The sequence below is a fragment of the Leucopleurus acutus genome (genome assembly GCF_964270905.1).
Source record: "Leucopleurus acutus genome assembly, chromosome: 7".
NCBI classification, from domain to species: domain Eukaryota; kingdom Metazoa; phylum Chordata; class Mammalia; order Artiodactyla; family Delphinidae; genus Leucopleurus; species Leucopleurus acutus.
The window spans coordinates 71,519,655-71,527,777 of record NC_139150.1 but is presented as its reverse complement, the minus strand read 5'-3'; the positions used below and the strand labels follow the sequence as shown (position 1 = coordinate 71,527,777).

Here is an 8,123-nt window from a genome sequence, read left to right as displayed (position 1 = left end):
TTTGCAATGGGTGTTTTCTTTGTGATGCAATTCTAGTATATCAAGGCCTTTGAGGTGGTTCAGAAACTGCTCCTACTGCATGGGGGTTCAGACATCTACCTTAGACTGCTGTGTCATGTTAAGATGTTCATTTAAAACTTAGGTCAGTCACTGTCCCAGGCTGAGTTCTCTGGAAGCACAGCTGATATGGAGTTTCAGGTGCAAGATGTTTATAGGAGATCGAAACTGGTGAAGGGCTTGGGCGGAAGCAGGATTAGTGAGAGAAACAAGTCAAACTGTAATGTGCCTCAGCCAGCCATACAGCGAGCTTTGGAGGGAGTCTCACTTCTGGTTGAAAAAGCAGAGCCTGTATATCATCTCACTCAGTCACTGGAGGCAGGTGGCCTTGGGGTGGGCTTGCCCTTGAGGAAAGTGGTCTTTGCAGCTGAGGCAGACCCAGAAGTTGCAGAAAGCTGAAGGCTATCTCCTGACTTCTCTCTGTGTAGCTGGGCAGCAAGTTCTTCCTTGAAATGAGATCTGGGTAGTGCATCCCCATGTCTATCACAGATTTTCATCATAATACCTCCTGGTCTAACTTACTAGACTAAACAATCAGAATAATTAAATTCTGAAAAATTAAAATTCTATTGCATAGTGAAGTGAGGTGTTCAAAACACGTGCACCATCATGAAAATTAGAGCAGCAATTATATTCTGTAGAGCACTACAAAAAAGGTTTCACAATATATTTTTTTATTCTAATTATGGGTCTTTTAAACATTATGTTATCTATTTACCAACAGCCTGAGTGAGGAAACTTTGAATAAAATATTATTGTATCACTGACAATGTCATTATTCTCATGATCCTGGGTGACTTCTGCAAGACCTTATAGACTCTAGACAATCTTTTTTTGTTTCAAAATAGAACTGTTGCTGGCTTTATTAGTCACAGGAGATGTAATATTTCATCATCAATTTCATTAGTATTTCTACTATTCTATTACTTTTTTCTTATCCTCCAAAGGGTATTATTTATTATGTTCTATAATTAATTTTTTAAATTGCTTGTTTGAGTAACTTTTTTATACAAAATCTTCAAACACTTTAACAGAATTAACTTTTTTTTTTTTCCATAGCTATATACCTAGTACATAGAAAAGTTCCCAGTACAATTTGGGAGGTAAATAAATATTTAAGTGACTAAAATAAAAATGAATGAGTTGGCAACACCCCGGGACAGTCTTAAATAAAGATGTGAAACAAGTACATAAATGATGGTACAGTACAACACTGAACATTTAAAATGCCTTAAATTCTCCAGCTCTCTAAACAGAGAAGACACTCAATAAATGGAGTTCACACAGTGTTAACACATATGAAAAAGGCCAATGTGTGTGTTGGGAGATGTTAACCTTATGCTAAATATGATTTATCAACACACTGCTGTTGTAAGAACTAATGCTGGCACAACCTAAGAGTTTCCTAATGAAAGCACAGCATTCTAAAAAAAAGATAATGGTGGTGCCGTGTTTCTTTTCATTAGTTTGATCATATCTGAGGTCAGTTGCTTTAGGTTTTGACAAATGTGAATCAGTTCCTAGGATAGGCAAGTTATAGGGCAATGAGAGAGATGTAAAAAGATATTTCATCTGGACTACCTTCTTCATCTTCAAAAAAAAAAAAAAAAAAAAAAAACCCTATATGTTGGCCCTCTAATTCCAGGAGAATCCCAAAGGAAATAAAAGATGCAAAAAAATTTGGATAGATCATTGTACATAAGTTTTCAATCCTAGGAATACACAATTAAAAAACTAAAACAACTTACACAGATGATGATAGGAGAGTGTTCAGTAAGCTAGGATGAGATGCAGTCACTAAAAGTAATATTTAAAAAAGTTTTACAGGCTCTAGCCAAGGTTTATGATACATTCCAATGAAAAGTAACCTGTCTCAAACTATTAACAATATAAGTTCAAAATATGCATCTCTCTCTTTCCATAACCAGAGGGAAATACACTAAAAATTTTAGAAATGGTATTGCTTTTCTTCCTTTTTTATTATGTTTTCCACAGTAATGATTGTTTTTTTTTTTGGTTTTTATAATCAGGAAAAGAAAGCTTATGTATAAGTCAATTATTTGTATCTTTTGTTCCTTTCCCCTCATTGCAAAACTAAAATTTACAACTTATTTCCTGACAAAGAAAAAGAAAATATGCTTGGGGATTAAACATATGTGCTAATTCAATGTTTTTATTTTCCACTATCTGAATTTCCTAAATAATATTATTGATTTTCAACATGTCTGCTTTCAAAATTTGTTCAATTAAGCTTACTTAAATAAATTCAGGAAGAGTAAGGCCAAAATCATACGATACAGGACAAAAGGAAAAAAGCCAAGAAGTAAATAGGGTGAGGAAAATAAAAAGGCTAAAAGAAATCTTATTAGCCAAATTCCAGTGGTTGAACCAAAATGCCAGTATAAGCTTCCTGATAGCTTGCATGAAAAAGGCAACAGCACATTATTCTAATTAATTAATCATTAGGAAAGTACTAACTTATCAGGAGGGACTGGGCATATACTTTGATTTTTTTTCATATTAATTCATTCATGTATTTAACAAAAGTTCATCGACTATATACCACACTGTAAGGAATTAAACTAGAGGGGCAAACAAGTATAGGCAGTACAATTCCAAGTGAAGGTAGGGTTATGGCAGATGAAGGAGAAAAGTCCAGGCCTACAATCCTCATAAACTTTGTCTCTGAGGCACTGGTCTTTGTGTGCATGTTTACAAGATTTGTGTTATGTTATAAGGTCCTTGAAAGCTGTTTGATATATACTCCTTGATATTGGAGCTTATGTTGATGATATACCTAGTTATTATAAGGACTATATGTTTAATGTCTGTCTTCTCCACTTTCCAATGCTTTGCCCTCTCTCCCCACACAACCTAAACTCTACAAAGCCAGCAGTTGCATATTTGCTCAAGCTCTATCTCTAGAGCTTAGAACAGCAACTTGTTCCACAGTAAGACTCAATAAATATTCCTTTAGGTATTGATGAATTGATTTAATGAATGACTACAATCTTCTCTCTAAGGCTCAGATTTCAGCATGATTTTCTTAATTTATAGTTATAACTGTTCTTTCCTTTTAATAACACTGGTTTCCTTAATCGCGGTTGGCTGGATACTAACATGCAGAGGGCTTTTGGGGGTTATTTTCTACTGGCTGCTCAAATTTGAAAATTGTATAGGTCATCTCTATATTGGTTAGTGCAATTTTAAAGGAGTGTTGCATATTTTCATAAGAAATCCTCCCTTATAACATGTCCCATTTTCATTATAATCTACAGATTGAATTCCCCTTGATCCCTATGGTCTCTAGATCTATACAAATAATATAAACGTTTTAAGATGTCAGAATAAAATATAAAAAATATTATACCTCAGTATGCATCATTAGCTTTCAAATATTTTCTGAACATAGGAGTTCTTCCATCAAAAGAAATCCAATGGAAGACTCTCATATCGAAAACTTCAAGAGCATCTCTCATTGAAAGAGTATAAGGACAAAATATGTGATCTCTTACCCCTTATTCTCTTCTCTTTTTCCTCCCCTTACTCCCCTACACAGTTTGGTAGCCTTTGGTGTGTCTGTTCAGAAACCTATGGCTTCTAAGAGTTAGAAAAACATTGTAGAATGTAAGTTTTGATTGTTAATGTGAAGTATTTCTTCTGATGAGAAGGTTGCACCAACATAACTGGCATCAAAATCATGTTAAAATCTGTCCCACAAAAAGACAGCAGGTTCTAACTCAACTACTGCTGTATTTAGAGATGTGTGGAAATAACTCATTTTAGATGTTAAAGAGAAGTATTTTGGCTCAGAACATTAAGCAATTGGACGACAATTCATGAGCTCAGGTTTTTAAGTTTTCTTTTTGCTGACACGTTTGACACTGGGAGAATCACTGCTTCTCTTTACCTTGGCTTACTCATCAGTAAAGTAGCACGTGATTATGCTGACTCACCTCATTCTCACAGAGTGTTTATTCACTAGCACTGATAATGCACTATTCTGTCTAAGAAACCAATGAAAAATATTCCAAGGAGCAGGCAAAAGTGGTCACATTTGTAGCTAAATAATAATTTGAAGGAAACTTACAAGAGCTTCAGGTATATAAATGAGAACAAAAACTCTGGCTAATTTAGGTAACATTTAACAAAAAATAATTTTCAGCGAAGATGAACAAAGTAGCTTGGATTCGTTATAATTTTACTGTAAACTGAAGAGACAGCCAGAGTTAGGGCTGGGGCAGGAGGTGTGAGGAGCATTTGGGATGTGTGCTATAATACTAATAAGATAAGTACATATGGCTTTCAAGACCTTGAAAAGAAAGAGGATTTTGTGTGTGTGTGTGGTACATGGGCCTCTCACTGTTGCGGCCTCTCCCATTGCGGAGCACAGGCTCCGGACGTGAAGGCTCAGCGGCCATGGCTCACGGGCCCAGCCGCTCCGCGGCATGTGGGATCTCAACCACTGCTCCATCAGGGAAGTCCAAGAAAGAGGATTTTTTTTTTTTCTCATTTGTAATTTTAATCGAAGCATTGCTATTCATTTTTAAAAGTCTTTCCTTATAAGCACCAAATTTGAATACCTACGTCAATTTGGGGGGAAAAGGAACTCCCGTCAAGAGCTTCCCTTCAGAAGAAAACAATGATGTTCATTCCTCCAAACAATCAAATTTGAAGTCTACCAAAACAGATACAAAAAAAGCCCACATAGAAAAACAAAAACAAAAACAAAAACCACATTCTAGAGGTTCAGTGCATTTAGCAGCCTTCACTGTGCTGTCTAATCATCCTTCAAAAAAATAACTCTAGTTCATCAAAATATACATTTTCCATTTGATTTTTAAATTAAAAAATAATTTAAAAAAGGAAACTTGAAGGAATTCACAATTAATTGCCTGACTCCTTTCGACGTCATGTACAGCATATGAAGGTCAGGAAGGCTATTTGCAGCACACATGATTAGGGGAAATTGATTTTCAAGGTTTAGCTTTCTTCCAAACAGTGTCCACAATTCCAAGTATGAAGGGACACAGACGATCTCCTTCAAGAATTCCACAGGACAATACAGGTGCCCCAGCTGTTCTTCATAGAGTGACAGGGCTTCAGTCAAATTGACACAGTTCCCCTGTGTAAAATATTTCCCGTCCTGTTTCAATACTTTCATTGAGAGGTCAAGAATCAGTCTGAGAAACTCCCATGTGGAATCTTCTTCCGGAGATGTGGAGATTGGAACAGCTGTCAAATCATTAATCACATAATCAAACTCTCTCCCTTCTTTGGTGTACCTCTTCAGTACTGGAATTCAGTCTTCTGATACAGTCTTCTGAGAACCTGATCGCAGTCCCCTTTAAGATTGTCTAGGACATCACCACATGGTTTTCGCATGTATTTCTTACATGCGTCAATCACCATTTGGTCAATCTCTACCACAGTGACCATCTTTGGTTTCAGTTTGACTATTTCACATAATATGCCCCCATCTCCGCCTCCTAGAATCAGTACATCTTTGCCAGTGTAATCTTCTTTGCCCCTGCCCATGATGGCCCGGGTATACGCCAGATCACTTTCCACCAAATTAACATCCTCACTGAGGATGAGAATATTTCCGAATTGTTTTGAGTGTAAAATTTTAATGTTCTGGTAAGGTGAGTCTTCATCATACACCACTTCATCTATGTCGTACTCAACCAGGCGGCCATCTGCAGTGGGCCAGTATCTGTCAATGGCCCCTCCTCGAACTATGGGTGGTAATCGCTTCACCCGCTCAGTACTGTCCTGACTCAATTCTTTCATTCTTTCTTCTACTTTGTTCAAAAGATTGTCAGCTTCTTTGCCTTGCGCATCACTGTCGTAACTCTGAAGGTCCAGCAACACCAATCCATGCGGGTAAATTCTCAAATTGGCAAAGCTGCCGTTTTTGTTTACGTAGGTCGCTAAATAGCCATGGTCCTGCCAGGTGTGCACCAACCCCATCATCCCCTGCTCCTGGAAAATGGACTGGAGGCCTTTCAGAATGGTCTCACCATCAGCTTTGGTGCCGAGCATGAAGTCAAGGGTGCTGTGCTGTGCTGCTGCCATAGTGAGGCGAGGCCCTGGGCCATGCCTGGGGGAGGGGGCCGGGGAGACTGGGGGGCCGCGCGGTGTGTCAGGCTGCAGCTGGCGGGGAGTGCCAAGAGGATATTTTTGACATGTTGGAAGTTTGAAAGAAAAAGATCTTGCATAGTTCTGTGTACTGGAATGCAAAACTGATTAAAAAAAAAAGTCTATCATTGTAAATCTGACATTAGAATGTTGCTTTTGACTACTAGTAAATTCAGCCCCTTAATTCTCTGCTTGAGAATGGATAGTTATTACAGCCATAACAGAGAATATGAAAATAATAATAAACTTACTAACTAAAATGACCATTCTTTATCTCATATTTAAGGTAATCACACTGTATGCCCTAAGCAAGAGTTTAGCACCTTGTTCTTAGCCATGTGTACAACAATTTTAGATTAATAGCTGAATTTCCTTAGAGAAGAACTTGAACTTCATAAAAGGTCACTCTCTTTAGTTCATAATGTTTTTCTTACATTTCAATCACTTTGCATTTTTATCAGTTCTCCCACTGAGTGGCTCAAATCATTTCACCAAATGATCTTTTCAGATGAGGTGAGTCAACCATTTTTGGGAAATTCATTAGAATGGAGGCCACTAGAGCACCATTTGCTCAGTTGAAGTACTATTCACACAGGCTCAAGGAGTTAATGTGCTTACTAAGTGCTCGCAAAATAGTTTATTCCCCCAGAAAAGTCTCTCCCCAAAATTCATCAACTCCTTTAACATGCTAGCAAAGCAAGGATTCAAAGACTTGAAGCCTAATCCACTGGATAAATTACAGATTGTTCAAGGTGACATTTTTTACTTTAAGAGCAAGGTCGGGGCACTGATTAGAAGGGGAAAATACAAAATCTCGAAAGAAGCAGAGATGGATTAAAGCCTTGACTTTGGTCAACTTCAGTCATTCAGCACATGTTGACTAGTGTGTGCTAGGATGAGGATGCAAAAGTGACCAAGGTAGACTCCTTGCCCTGAAGTAGTCTGCAAGCAAGTGGGAAAGACACTTTAACCTTAGACAGTAGCTCAATTTCCTTCTTCTAAAAAATGGAGAAAATAGTATACATCACAAGTTACTATAGTACAATAATGAAGAATGCGGGTGATAGCTAGAGTCAGATAGTCCTGAACTTGAACCCAGATTCTACCTATATCTTGACTCAATATGACCATGGGCAAGTTACTTAACTCACCTAATCATGAGATTCCTTGTCTTTAAAATTTGTTATAGCACTACTTAGCTGAAATGGTTGTTGTGTAAATTTGATTTGCTAATACACAAAGTACTTAACACAGTGCCAGTCACACAGGAAGGTACTTGTGTGCTTCCTGTGTGATTGTACACACAGACAATCACAATTAGATACTCACTGATTTTATATATATTTAAATCTTTAAGTCATGATAAAATATTATTGTCCCTCTTACACTTAACATATAGACAAACTATCAGTGTTAATCACATGAGCACACTTATAAAAAAACACTTGGAAAGATAAAAGTTTTATACAAAATGAAAGATTCATAATACAGACAAAAAAACCTATGATATTTAAAGGACACCAGTTACTTCGGTTATACAATTCAGTTACTTCTAAAGCCGTATGAATAGGAGGTGAAAGCAATGATCACCTGCTATTTCCCTACCATTGCTCACACACAAGTTTCAATCTTGTATAATTACAATTATTTTCCCCTATAAAACAACAGAGTAGTTTGTTAATAGGTCAATAATGAGCACTCATCTGACATACGTATGGAATAGAAATACTTCTTATGGCAGATAAACCCTAAGATTCCCCCCAAAAGCCCCAATTTCCCAGCTCATGATATCCACACCTTTGTCTAATCCCATCCCCTTGAGTGTAGACAGGAACTGTGACTTGTTTCTACCCAAGAGAATACAGCAAATGTGAAGGAATTTTGCAGATGTGGTTAAGGTCCTACATCAGTTGATTTTGAATTAA

The 8,123-nt window shown here is 37.2% G+C and overlaps 1 pseudogene across 1 annotated transcript; it reads right to left on the bottom strand.

The window, feature by feature from the left end:
* Positions 1-5,033: 5,033 nt before the first annotated feature.
* LOC309963919 (spermine synthase-like) lies at positions 5,034-6,157 on the bottom strand (annotated as a pseudogene). Its single transcript has one exon. The product of its transcript is annotated as a spermine synthase-like (transcript).
* Between the last annotated feature and the right edge of the window lie 1,966 nt (positions 6,158-8,123).